The sequence below is a fragment of the Chaetodon auriga genome, chromosome 3 (genome assembly GCF_051107435.1).
Source record: "Chaetodon auriga isolate fChaAug3 chromosome 3, fChaAug3.hap1, whole genome shotgun sequence".
Taxonomy (NCBI): Eukaryota; Metazoa; Chordata; class Actinopteri; order Chaetodontiformes; family Chaetodontidae; genus Chaetodon; species Chaetodon auriga.
This window is the reverse complement of record NC_135076.1, coordinates 12,016,009-12,030,670: the sequence shown is the minus strand read 5'-3', so window position 1 is coordinate 12,030,670 and position 14,662 is coordinate 12,016,009. Positions and strand designations below refer to the sequence as shown.

Below are 14,662 nucleotides of genomic sequence, written 5' to 3'. Positions count from 1 at the left end.
CGTTCACTGTTTGGAAGAGCAGGCTGTTTATTGGATGCTGTGCCTAATACATAGCTGCTGCCACGTGCTGCACTGTTTACTATTCACTGTGTAAACCAGGCAGCAGCCTTATTCATTTGTGTCTAAGTGCTGCTTGATTATAAAGGCAAACATTTCATCTCCAAGCCATCAGGCAGGCAATGGATCATATACAGTAACACCTGGAAAACTCCCAGCCTGCACCGCAGGTATTTAATTTCAACTGTTGCACAGGGAGACAATGCCAGGCGGGCGTCATGGCAAAATGTGACAAGTTGTCCTGTCGCATCTCATCTTGTACCTCTCACACAAACACTCGGGTTCACATGCAACAGAGTCATTGAAAGGTGTCTTCAACAGAGCATGTCATGTATCAGCCTAACAGAGCACAGATAACAAGCACTCCGCCTGCCTGTTCTGTTCTGTTGACTGAGTGGTGCAGTGGGACACTTGACAGAAGAAGGGAAACAGGATCTGAGCAGCTGGCTGTCTACCTCTCAGTCTACCCGTCTTCTGGTCCACATTTCTGTTACCTGGCTTTAAGTTAGAGCCTGAACGTGTCTGCTCGTCAACTGTTTGGGCCTGTTCTGCTTTTTGCTCTTTGTTAGTCTAACTTGAGGAGTTACAATCCTGATTATAACATGGTGATCCATGGGACGGATGAATATGTGACAATCCGTCTGGATGCCCAGTGAAAATGGTGAAAAAACAGAAATGAAGGGAAATCAAATGCTACAGGAATAGAGCAGTAGCATCCAGCCTGTCTGCATCCATTCCTTGATTCCCTCTGTCATGCTCTTGCATCATGCCAGCAGATGAAAGGCATGCAACAAAAGATAAAAAGATAAAATGTTGTGTGGACAAATCCAACCATAATAAAATGAAAAACAGAGATCTCTCTGTCACATTTCCTGCCCCATCCCAATCAGTCTTTTAAGATCTGGATTTGTCATCACTGAGTCCAATCCATTATCTATTTTATGTTTTATATTTGTTTCCCTGTGTGATACAGCGGCACAGTGCAGAGCTGCGATCTGTCATCCATTGCCACGACAGGCCATACATTTTAAAGATCATACTGAGGACATTTTAATATATTAAGCACCACTGACAGAGACGAGGGGGAGAGGGGATGGCCAACAATGAATATTCAGTACACATTCAGAGCATGTCACTCAACATAAGTGAACAACTTCATATATTTCAAATACTTTCTTGAAGAATTACTATTAAAGATGTGTAGCATAGGAATTAGTTTTTCACACTCTTCCTCTTAAATAAGGCTGTCAGCTTGAACAAAGCAAGAGTGCCCTCGTCTTTACATGAACAATATACATATACTGCACAGTACTGGTAAATTTATTGTAAGTATAATCTATTTATAGCAGCACAGTTATGAGTTTTATAAAAAGCTCAGTGTTATAACCTAATGATTGAATGTATTTCAGCGGTGGTCTGCTACTGTAACTGAAGGAGAATATCTACAGTTTTGGCAGTATTTCAGTAGTTCAGTTTTTTATTTTTTACATAAACTGCGAGATACTGTTTAGAAATAATCAGTTAACTTATTCTCACCTCATACCTTTTAATGTAAAAGCTTTCCCTTTAACAGTTTTCACACATTTCAAATTCTGGTTCAGTAAAACAGTGAAAGAAAACTACACAATTGCACCTGCAAGTGAGGATACAGAATTTATTATGACAATTTACCAAATGCAGAAAAGCAATTTTATTTTCATTCCTCCAGAACTGGAAGAAAAGCAATTTATATAAATTGTTTTACGATTTGAATCCAGTACTGGTTCCTCTGTACTAATCCACTTCAAAGCACACAGATGTCCAGGCAAAGATTTTCTGACACTAGTTACATAATGCCCATACATATTTGGTCCTTTCTGTTGTAGATGGGAAAAATGTGATGCATTTTCTATCTTTTTGTCATTTGCATTTTCTTTCTGATGTATTGTCTGAAGAGGGCACTGAGGCCAGTAGTTTGCTTTTTAAAGCCGCTAAAACTGTCACGGGACCATAGAGTGCAGTGGCACTCTGTCTGATGGGAGCCTTTCAGGGCTTTTAAAAAGTGACAAATGATGCCCTGCCTAACTTTGATGCATACAGATGGAAAGATGAGAATGCTTCAACTTGAGCAAAAGATTTGTTACGTGACTCTTTTTCATTAGTGCGCAGAGACAGGAGTAAAAATGGAGAAATTATCAACTGCAGTTTCAAGGTTTTAGATAACTATAAAAAAAAACATGAAACCATACTTGCACTTGCATATTAGCACTGAAGTGGAGGTCACTATAAAGGCTAATTAAGGGTCAACAACACCAGTTTTCCGCCCCAGCATTGGAGGATTTTTTTTCTCCATGACAGAAAACTTACAATTGGCTGCAGTAATTGGTATTAAATTGAAAGACAAAATACAACAACATGTGCCCTATTAAAATGTTTCTGTTTTTTGTTTGTACATTAATGTGTTCCTGTTGTAAGGAGACATCTTGGCATGTCTGTAAATTTGTGAGTTTGTGACCCTAAGCTGCTGCTGCTGCTGCAGTTCAGCTGCTGATCCCGTATCTGAAGTAACAGTGGCCTGTCTGCTACTACATGAGACCTTGTGTTTACTCTGGATTCACTCATGAAAAAGCAAACTTCCACTCATTAATTTACTGTCTGAAGGAGGCTTTCATCCAAAGGAGAACAACAGAAACAATCATCAACAAGTGCCCCAAAACAACTTATGTTCAAGTGACAAAGCCCTCTAGTGGCAGAAGTAGTTATGATAGCGCCAAAGGAGAAAGTCTGCTGATGTTATTGTAGAGCAACAAGGTTCATGTAGGAACAAGGTCAGGGTGGGTGAATGAGTTAACAAAACACCAGACATTAATGGTATATTCATGGAAAAACAGCTTCTGTGCACACCTCCTCCATGGTTGTGTAGCTTAAACTAGAACTGCCATGACTTTAACCATGACACAGCCAAATGTTGTTAACCACTGATGGACGATTAACCTATTAACTTGCGTTTCTGAATTTCTAGAACTGTATAATAACAAATTGGCCTCATATCAAGAACAAACAAAATATTTAATCTGTGAATTATCAGCATTCAGATGCAGCTAGCCAGTTTAGGTTGACTCTCTATAGAGTAGCGATCTGCTAGCTACATTACTGTAACATTGTAGTTAAGAACTCATAATATTCCCACGGCCCACCTGCGGACTGTCAGAACGTTTCATTCATTTGCAAGCATCTATTTGCAAAAAATAATAATAATAATAATACATTAATTCAATTCAATAAAATATTCAGGCAGAAAAAACTCTATTTCGGTGGGTTCAAACTTCTATTAGTCAAGGCCAATACCGAATTACTTTTTAACAGTGACTTTTTTGGACTGTTTTGGAAGGCACAGAAAAATGACGCTCATCTGCCAACAGAAGTGTCAGGACTTGAACAATGTATTTGTTGGTTAATTTGGAGGACTTAATGGTCTTATGGTCCCTCTGGTTTTCTTATCAGTCAAAAGACATGCAGCTCAGGTGAACTGGAAAATCTGAATCAGTCATGAATACAAACACAAGAAGGTTTGTACATCTGTGTGTGTTTCAGGTACCAGGAAGGTAATGATAGATAATCCAGGATGTCCAGTTTGAGTAAGTGGTCCATGAGTTTGAAGTCTTGTGAGATGTCACACCGCACAATGGTTTATCACACTGGCAATAACTTTACCCTCGACTGCAACAAGCAGCAAGTGAAGAGTACAAACATGCCATTCATATCACAAAGTGATACATGAGGAACACACCCATGTTAAGATCGTCACAACTTGTGTGAGAACAAAGGACAGCATTAAATACGTCTTTCACGACACATTGAATATGCTTTATGATGGATAGATATTTCTGAAACTATGTTATCACATCATTCGGCAGCCTACAGGCCTTGAACGCCTCCCACATGAGAATAGTGTCGAGGAGAAAAATCACAGAGCGAGAGGTCAGAGGAGTGGAAATAGATTCATTGTTCCCACGTTTTCTACAAATGTGGTTTTTTACTTTTTTCTTTTTCAAAACTCAGGTTTACCAAGTCAGTTAGTCTCAGGACTAACACTGAAAAAAAGAGGCTGCTGATCTTTAAGACCACATTATTTATTTCATCCTCTCACTAATCTTAAAATTATGAGGGTTCCACAACAGGCGACATTAAATCATATTTCTAAACTCATTCCTAAACGCCCCTCATGCTGATTGTAGGTCCTGAACCAGCAGCTGTTGAGAAGCTTCTCATCGAGACCAATGATGACTAGTTTATCAGCTGGCTCCAGTCCGCTCTGTCTGGAGATTTTCCTCCTCACAGAGATCATCAGGGTGAGACAGAAAACTGGTGCTCAGGGAGCTCCTAATGAGCAAAGTCTCTCTTTTTATCTGTGTTTCTCTTTCAGTCGCTCTCTTCTCCATTTTCACATCCTGATGTGGATGCTGTCATTTCTCTCTCTCTCCCTCTCTCTCTCTCACACACACACACACACACACACACACACACACACAGCCTTGTCTCTCCGAGCACCCCCTACTTGACTAAGTCTTTGGGAAATCAGCTGTGAAAAGTAAGTGCTTTCTCATAAGTTCTTGTTGAGACAATTAAAAAAACTTGATTAGCGTCCCTCTTTTATTCGCTCCTACAAACAGTGTCATTCTAATGAAGGGTGAGCAATCACAGAGAGGGCTGCACTCCTGTTGAGTGTGCACTGGAGGTTATAAACACTCACAGTAGGGACTTCACACGAACTGTGTTCATTATAAGAAAAAGTGTTTTCTAAAAAAAAAACAACTGAGGCAGAGGTGGCATATTTTCTCACAAACGCAGAAGCAGATGGACAACAGCAACGTGTGTGTGTGTGTGTGTGTGTGTGTGTGTGTGTGTGTGTGTGTGTGCGCGCGGAGAAGTTCCATAAATGCCGGACAATATATTTCTCTGTCGTCTGTCATTAAGGTGTGGAAGTTAATCAGATCAACAAAAATTTCCTTTTTTCACTCGTGGTTTAGATTTATTAATTGGGTATAAAAGTAAAAAGTATATTTTTAACCTGGTTAAGCTTTGGATTAGAATACTTTACCATTATTTTCCTTTTGTAATCTTTGATTGGTTTTACTGCATTTTCTTGCTTTTATTATATTTTTACTATTTATAGATATTATAGTTATTTTATTATTTGGTTTCAAGAATCCATTTTTTCAGATTTATGATGGTGGACTTGAACTGGGCATTAAGGAAATAAAATGAATTTGCTCTTAATGTATATTATTACTTTTTTCTTTTTTTTTTTTGATATTTATATTTTATTGTATGTTCTCCAGATTGCATTTTTTTTTCCAGACTTAATGATTATGGATTTTAATTAGGCATTAAGAAACTAAAATTAAACCCCAGTGAAAAGCACACGACTAATGACATTTGAAATGCCACAGCGTAGTGTTTGCACTGGCACTGCTCCATTTCCCTCTCCACACACATCCTTTTAGCTGCTAAGTACTACTGTATACCATTTTCACACACAATCCATTTGACATGGGATTACACATGGGATCAACTAGCGTTTGACACAATCATAACCAGACTGCTGTCATGGGTTAATCCCCTCATTGTTTCTATTCTCAGAAGTCCACAGCTGCAACTCCATACACATCACTGCTCAACGGAGCAAATATACAGAGAGGATATGCTGCTGGTGCAGGTGGGGGGGGCGTTGAATTATCATTTCTTGTAATTGGTAACTTTGTGAAGAGCTAATCAATCCATTTATCTGCTAACACCGGTTCACATTAAATATGCAACGACCCTCAACATACAAACATGTTCAAATGTATCTGTGACTGAGCAGAGGCGAAGCATAGCGTAAATTCATTCCAACAGAAACTCAATTCACATTCTAGCTTCCTTGGCTCAGCTGATCACACACCAAGCCACATCAACTGACAGCTCAGCTGATTCTCTGCTTCACACTCTATTGGCATATCTCAAGCACGGCGCTCTATTTAAGATGTCCTAGCCTGCTTACCCTCGCTGCTCCCTCTGCAAGCCATTTAAAACCCAGCTCCACCTTTCATGCTATGTCTGACAGAATGTCAGACTGTCAATGTCTGACTGTCATTTCCATTGTCATTGATGCATGCTCTGCTCTGTTCCCTATGGGGTCATTGCTGCTGCTCTCCCTGCTTCAGGCGTTTCACGTAAGCATGTGGAAGGGCAGAGCCATAGCACCAAATGGAATCTCTGCAGTATCAAATAAATATTCTTTGACTAATTTGGCCCTGACTGAATTATAGTTGGGCAGGCATGAGAACTGAGAGGGAAAATCCGACGATAATTCAATGATAACCCTACAGTGACCCTCTCATACCAAAGGTGAGCAGTGTCAGGCAGTCTTCAACGTGTTTACCCACTGAGATCAACAGCAAACACATCACCAACCACATCACTGTGTCAGTCTAGAAGGCTTCAAAACAGTAAGCTTTCAGGCTGTTGCAGTTCACCAGGGTAATGATTACCGAGGTATTACATCAAGTAAGAGGAGAATATTGACTGCCTGCCAGATCAATTAGACTCCTCCTGCATGGGTGTACTGAGCACCTTCTTGACACAAACATAGTACACAATCAGACTTTTTCATAGCAGGAAAACCACAAGCATAATCACTAATGTTAATGATGGTTCTATGGCATTTAGGTGTCGTAGGGTTATTATTTGTGTTTAGTGTGAATTAGAAGATGCTAATATGATAAGCTAATATGTTTAACAAGGTAAACATCAAACTTGGTAAACATCACCATGTGAGAATACTGATGTCATAGGATTTAGCTCAAAGCACAGCAGTGCCTGAGCTCACCTGTGTGCTGTGAGAGACGTCTATTGGCCAGAAAATCACACTGGAACCAGCACTCATCCTCAGCAGCACACATTTAACGGTCGTTTTTGGAACCAATGTACAGTAGTTTAAAAAAAATGCTGCTAATTATGGATTTTCCTCCAAATATTTAAAAAGTTAGAAGTGAACAAAAAAGATGGCAAGCCAGATCGTGATCAAGCATTAAGCCCCTTTGGCACCTTAGATGCTGCTCATTCTGCCTCAGATTATACTTTGTTTGGAAAGTGCAAACACAGACTGCAGGTGCACCCAGCACACATAGAAAAAAACAACCCAAACCTCCTACAGAGATGTTAGGGGGGCAGATAAAAAACGAGGTCATACTGAAAATAAAAATTGGGAAATGTTTCGGGGAAGATAAATTTGGGCCTTGTTTGAAAAGCAATCTGTTTGCTATTTGTTAATTTTTTAGCTTTATGTGCTGTTTGAAACACTTGATAGGAAAACTGCATTTTTATATTTAAGGCAATGCTTAATGTTTGATGTGAAAGATCTGTGTTCACCCAAACTGTATCTGTATTATGTCCCTCACCAGTGTTTCTTACACAGAAAACCAAACCCAATCCTCAATCTACTCATCAGTTTTAGCTTCCGCTTCTCTTGAACATGAAGACATGAGCGGGCTGCTTGGCATGTTAATTACTCTCAATTATCTAGCTCATCTCTTCTTGCTATTCATCTCCGTCAGCTCAAGCTTAGTGAGGGTAATACTCTTTCAGAGTCAATGAGAGAGAGGAGGGGGAGGGCGTCCTTTTGTGTACTCACTGATTAAATCATAACCAAGACCATTCACTTTAGTTTATGATACGCGTAAGAACACTGTCAAGAGTCAAAGGGAGAGACAGACGAGCAGGACAGAGAAAATGAGACCAAAAACCATTCTGTCAACACAAGACTAAACGGGTGCTTATACTGGATGCTAAAAATGGACCACCCACAATTTGTGTGCTACAATAAAATAACAGCCTTTGGATCGTACAATAAACAGGTATTGACAGCTGCAGCCTTTTAAATTAGTCAAAAGAAGGCACATTTCCCAGAACACATCGCTCTCTGTCTTTTCTTCACTTTTTAGGCAGTGTATGGAATCAGGGTTGTGGAGTTTAGCTCAGCCTCCTTCAGGTAGAAAAATCTAATTCTTGAATTGAGATCCAACACATCCAGACTTAGACAGCCACAGTGCACATGACGACGGGGCAATCTTCCTCTGCTGATGAAGGACATCTGATTTGACTAAAAGCTCTCGAACAGCTACTAAATGGACCTTGTGGGGACAATGTTTTCTCAACAATTGTTTCCAAGGTCATGAATGAACCGAGAAGCAAGCATTTAAGTCAACATGGGCAAGTCCTTAAAGTGCTCATAAAAATGGAAATTTGCATAACGACAGAGCAAACTGCATCTGCTGAAGGAAGCTCAAGAGTGCTACTCGAAGTTGTGGTGAGACTGTTTTCTCAAGTACTTTGGAGTTGAGGCAAGGTTGGGAGCAGATAACATGCAGAATTCAAAAGTCCTGTAAGCCCGTGTAATTTCTTGTCTCGTCATTTGCAATCAAACCTTGAAAAGAGTTGAGTTTTTCTCTCAGCTCGGTAGACTCGGTGACCTTGATTGCACCTGAAGAATAAAGTCTCAGAACACACGTGATTTCATAATGTATTAGGCATGAAAGCAGCGCACCCACAATCATGATTATGAAAAGAATATCTTGCTATGTGTCATTCAATCAGATCAGATAAATGTAAACAAAATAATGAACTTACTACAAACCCGCAACAGCTACAGACACTGGATACCGATTCATTGATTGCTGTCAGGATGCAGAGACTTTAAACAAACATAAGATTCCTCTAAGATACATTACCTGCTCTAGCTTTAAGGTATTGACAAGTTGATGATAAATGGGAATAATTCAGTCCGCTCTGTGCTTGACAACAAAACCCAATTATCATGAAATGTGCTCGCACTATCGCTGTTGTAATTACAGTTGCCTGACGACCTCTTACTCTCCATTTCTTTCTCAAATTTTGTCTTTAATGCATGCGCACACACACAGCTGTCTCTGCTCCTCCTGCTTCTCCACCATTATATTTCAATTCCATTTGGCCTATAGAGCTGTGGGCATTATCCTGCCATGTCTCTATCGACCAGACAAGTGAAAGCCCACTTAAAATTGCCCAGTGAAGATGATCCAATGATGGCTAGATGGCTTGAGATTTCTAAATGGTTGCTGCAGGAAAAGGAGGAACAAAGGTCTGTTGTTAAACTAAATGACAGGAAACACATGGGGATGACATCTTCTTCGGCCAAAGTGGGAAAGGGGATTGCCTTCCTCAATCATGTTTACACTATTTGCACAAAACAACTATCAACTACCATAAAAAGCAAAAACAACATATGAGGCAGCAAACAAACAGTCTGAACAACCCAAAGGTTGGCGAGCTAAGAATACGTGTCAACTGAATTCAACGTAATATGTTCCTCTTCTAAAACTTTCATTATATTTTATGGGAAATCCATTTAAATGTGCTTGAGGCATAATGTTTACAGCCAAATGGACAACCTATGAATGAAACACAACATCGATGGCAGACTTTTGAAGAATTAACTGGCAGTGATATCACGTCTTATCATTTTATTGACTTCATCAATTTTGTTGTTTATCAATTTCATTGTTATGCTTTAGACTCGTGCCCAGCTCTACCAATTCATTTTTAGACCAATTTTATCTATTTTATCTATCTTTACTTTGCTTTTTACCTCAATTGACTTCAGTCTGTACAAATTAGGCTGTTCAGCTAAGCAAAACTTGAAAGAGTGGAAAGGCTTAATTGTAAGGTAATGCTGACAACAGCCTAATCAAAAGAACATAATATTTCCATAAAGTCCATGGTACTGCATACACAAGTATTACCACAAGCAAAGTTAAAACCCAGACAATTCTCCAAAAACTAAGTGAATGACCACCTACCAGCTAACTAGCTCGCTTCCACTGTATCCTGTTTAACTAGAGAACAGCCTGCTGACCTCAGCACTCGAGACAGATAACACCAATGTACACCAGCAGCTGGCATATTATGGTTACAAAACACAAGCACTCACAGATTTGTGTACATGTAAACACATCTAATATCCTCACCCTGTAAACTCCCAAAAAGAGGGATAACTGGTTGTTGGCATGCTCCACAGTCGCCTGTTTTTAGCTCTCTGTGTGAGGATTTTTAGCAGATGCATCTTCTGTCGGGGGATCTGCCAAGAGTATTTCATCAACTTCCAAAAAAGCCAGTACAAATATAGTGATGGTGTCATTCAAGAATGAAAGAATACCAGCATAAATAGCTTTTAAATAACAGAAATGGGCTTGAACCACACTGTATTTACCTGCAAAAACACAAGCAATGCAAAGACAGGCCTGACTCAAACTTTGTGTGAACTGAGTGAGAAACATATGGTTCTCCTCAAACTCAACAACAACCGATGACTGTTTCTGGAGACTGTCCTCTATGGCCAACAGCATAAATATACACCTTTGAGGTGTGAAAATATGCAGTTATGAAGCAGGGTGTTGTTGAGAAAGACCAAATGCAGTCAGCAAATCTCCAGTGGGTACAGTGTCACAACACTGTGCAGTTCCCAGGTGTGAAAGCGTACAGCTGAGAGAGTGCGAAGTAAGGTGTTATCAAAAAGGCTATACAGTATAACCTAGCAAGTCTTCCATGATAAAAAAAAAAAAGTCCGCATGCAAAATCTCTGATTTCCAGCTTTGCAGTGGCAGCCCATGATTCCATTTCTTTCACTCTAGTCTGATAAGCATTTTGAGTAGGATGTGTGAGCGATGATTGACAGTCTTCTCCTCTACTCCTGATATCACCATAAACCCGTCCTACGCCTGAATGGATGAACCAACCTCTCACTGAGCCAACAATGGTCTTTATGATTTTTAAACCTTGAAAAACAAAGCAGGTGTTTGGAAACTTACATGTCTTACCACTGAATGCTATTGATGAATACACTAGGTATATAAATAGGCCATGTGAGGCTCCCTGCTGGCTTAGGGGTTCAGGCATCGACCATGAACTGCAAAGTATCTGGATCTACTCTAGTAGGGGACCTTTGCTGCACATCATTCCTCATCTCCCTCTCCCCTTATTTCTTCTCATTACTCTATTGCCGGCTCCAATAGTAGCTTATAATGTCCCCAGAAATAATAATAATAATAAAAGAGAAATGGGACATTGCAAAAGCAACACCTGCAGCAGTTGAAAAGGCAGTTCACAAGGTTTGTGCGTCTCATGATCCCTTGAGTCACATAAGCAGTCAATAATTGCGTTGACATAGATGAGTCAGGCCAAAGCGCTTCTCAGTGGATGTTCATCAGACTTCAATCTCATAACAAAGAGGGATCTCAAAAAGTGTAGTATGGCTTTGTGAGGCTATTCACCGACTGCTGCTACTACTGCCTATCTATTGTATAGAAGGTGATTCATGACAGTAGAAATGGGTCAGCTATTTCCAGTGGGAATTGGATTGAAGTGTCCAGACCACCACCTCTCGAGTTACTGTAAGTGTGCACTGACTGATTCTGGGTTAAATCCTGCAGGAGCTATCACTCCTATGTCCCCACCCCGACAGTATGCTGTCTCTTTCACCAATACAAAAGAAGTGAGCGTACAGGCCCAACCTCTTTAAAATAATCAATACATAAATAAAACATGCCAGAATGGCAGCCGAAAGACCACCACCACCGGGATTTCATCAGTGTCTGAAAAGCTGAATTCTTTTTAATTGTGAGAGCAGAGCAGCATTGCATTCACTTACTGGGTGAGTGTGCAGTACATAAGCAGGCTAATTGGTTGACATGCACGCAGAGTGTTACATTACGGAATGTGTGATTACTGTAATAAAAAAAGGTTTAATGTGCATGCATAGCCCACTATGTAACCCACATTGGCACCACACACACTTTTTAATGCAATCAAACTGCCCACATTATAGAGTGCTCAATTACAATCCCAAAGTGGGCCAGTGTAACCAATTTCAGCCCCATAATGATACCAATTAAATATTTGTGATTAGCACAAGTCAATCTTGACAGTCAGTATTAGGTGCCATTCCTCACGTGCTGCAGGGCTGAATATGCTGGTGTCTCTCAACTAAGAGCTCTGCTCACGAATCAATGGGTTTCCACATTTACAGATGGAGTGGAAGGCAACAGATCAATAGACCCTGAGTTTTGGATGGAATGACTGGCATGGAGGAATAACGCCACACATAGTTCTCCCATCGACTTAGGGAACGACAGCGAGACAAAGAGAGAGGCAGAAGTCTGAAGATGTGGAATGCATGTGAGCAAAGCTGGAGGATTTAAAGATAGCAGAGACGCAGGCATGAAGGAAGGCAAGCAAGGAAGCACAGAGAGCATATCAGAGCATGCGTAAGGTGCAGAATCAGAGAGGTATGTGAGAAAGATATAGAGTGTCGAGAAAAATGACTAAAACAGAGAGAGCTGCTGGAGAGAGGAAATACGCCTGCCAGTTAGTCAATCAGCAGAGTGTGTCTGTTCACAGTTTCCCTCACAAAGCAGGACAGCCTGCTGGTTTGGATCTGTCACAACTGGGAGTCCCCGCACTGCCTCTCCACCATGTAAGGAATTCCCATTGTACCAGGATGGTTTACGGTTCATGATCTGAGTAGATTCTCAGCCCACCAAACTCTAATTTACAAATTCAATAAATGCAATACAAAGCCACTGCAGCAGACACAGGCCAAGACTGAACTGTCTGAAAAGTCTGTCAAAAAATCTGAAATGTCATTGTACTTGAAGCCACTATGAGTCAGGACACCATAAAAGGGAAAGCTGCTGCTCTCTGCAATATCAGAAATCATGTCACCAAGCTCAGTGACGGACAGACGCGTTGACAGCTCTCTGTGTTTGGGTTGTTGAGTTGAGTTAGGATTACAACTGGACGGCAAGAAACTGTAGCAAATGGGTTCTGATAGATGCCTCTCTTTTAGACAATAACATAATCCACTTGTTCACAGCAGGTCAGGTCAACACCATCGGGCTGCATCCTCATGGATGGTGTGTCTCCCGCTGGGACTAATGAGCACTCTCCTGCAAGGCACTGAGGCAGTTGTGGATGACACTTACAGTATAACACTGCTGATGGAAATATGACCCTCATATGTAATGTAGATCAATGGCAAGCATCCTAATGAGCAGGTGTACTGCCATGTCTTAGAGCCCAGCAAAGACTATATACCTTCATCCAATTAAAAAACAATAGGTAACATGCTATTTAGCCTACAAAGTGAAAGATGTGCTGCAAATGAATGACATTAAATAGTAAAACACCTTAAAGTGTATATTTGACAGAAAAATATCTTAAAGTCAGCACTGAATTGCATTGCATTTGTTCGTATGAATAGAGCAGGGATGCTGTGGTTTGTCTGGTTTCAGTGACTCCTTGGACTGTGCTGATTAAAGACAGAAGGAAGCACCAGGGGTTAAAGGCTCGGATTAGGCTGAACTTGGTGTATTTAACAGTGACAGGAGCCAAACAAAGCCAACCAAAATGTTGTCCACGTCTCCAAAATCCCATTTCCAGTCAGCCCTGTTCTTCACTGTGGCGTTTGAGATCAAATTAAAAACCCCGTCTAGCAAATAAAAAAATAAAAAAAATCAAAATCAAAAAGTAAATGTAATTGCACAAGCTAATTTCTAAATGACCGAAAATGAAAGGCTTCTTGATTACCTCGTCTCCTCCACAGTTCATCCACACGTGGGGACAAAGGGAATCCCGACGCCTTTTGCGCGTTGTTTACGGACCGGAGCGAGCAGCTGTCACCACGTCAAAAAATGTCTTTCATTCCGTATCAGCGACTATTTTCGCCATCCTCTGCTGGGATATGCTCACTCCACAGCTGTCCCCAACGAACAAGACAATCCACGCTCCTAAACCGTTGTTATTCTATTCACATGATCTGAGGTTGTTTGCTTGTCCACTTTTTCCGACATTGAAACATAAGTGAAACAAAACTGGTGCGTTCATGAAACTGGCGCTTGCTCGTTGCATCCCGTTGTGCCATTCACAGGCTCCTTTCTGTTTGGGGTGGGGGTTGAATGCTTTCTCGTATCAAATGTATCAGAAACTCGGTGTTCCCCTCCGACCAGTCCTTCCCACCTCCGTCCCTCCTCCCTCCCTCTGAGCAGACGAGGAGTGAGAACCAATTGGGAGGCAGAAAAAAGAGAGAGAGGCGATCAGAGCATCTCAGACTGCTGTGGGACCAGAGATGTGTCAGTGACTGAGAGAGCAGCTTTCTGCAGAGTAAAGCATCAGTGAGACCAGAAACACACTTCAGCTCTTATTGTTCTCATCATAGTGATTAAGTATTTGGCATGTTAGTCTTATAACAACCTTGGTTTTTATTAACAATACAATATTATTGTATCATTTTTTAAGATAAGCTAAGATAAGATAAGACTTTACTGATCCCACACTGGGGAAATGAAGTCATTACAGCCAGCAAGTATTACAAAAAGCAAAATCGGTGGCACAGAAGGGTAAAGAAAAAAAAAAAAAAGAAAAGTGTACAGGATACAGAAAAAAAAAATATATATATGTACATTATGTACAGATAATAAAAAGAATAGTAAATGCCATGAAAAAATTCTACTTCCCATAAAAGTACTATTGCCAATATTCCAATGAGAAAAAC

At 40.5% G+C, this 14,662-nt stretch overlaps 1 protein-coding gene across 1 annotated transcript in view; it reads right to left on the bottom strand.

Moving 5' to 3' along the window:
* pde4ba (phosphodiesterase 4B, cAMP-specific a) overlaps positions 1 to 14,147 on the bottom strand; it is a 163,751-nt gene extending 149,604 nt beyond the window's left edge. Inside the window, exon 1 of the mRNA XM_076724409.1 lies at positions 13,699 to 14,147. The gene's annotated coding sequence lies outside the window, so the exon portion shown is untranslated. The remainder of the gene's footprint in view (positions 1 to 13,698) is intronic.
* Between the last annotated feature and the right edge of the window lie 515 nt (positions 14,148 to 14,662).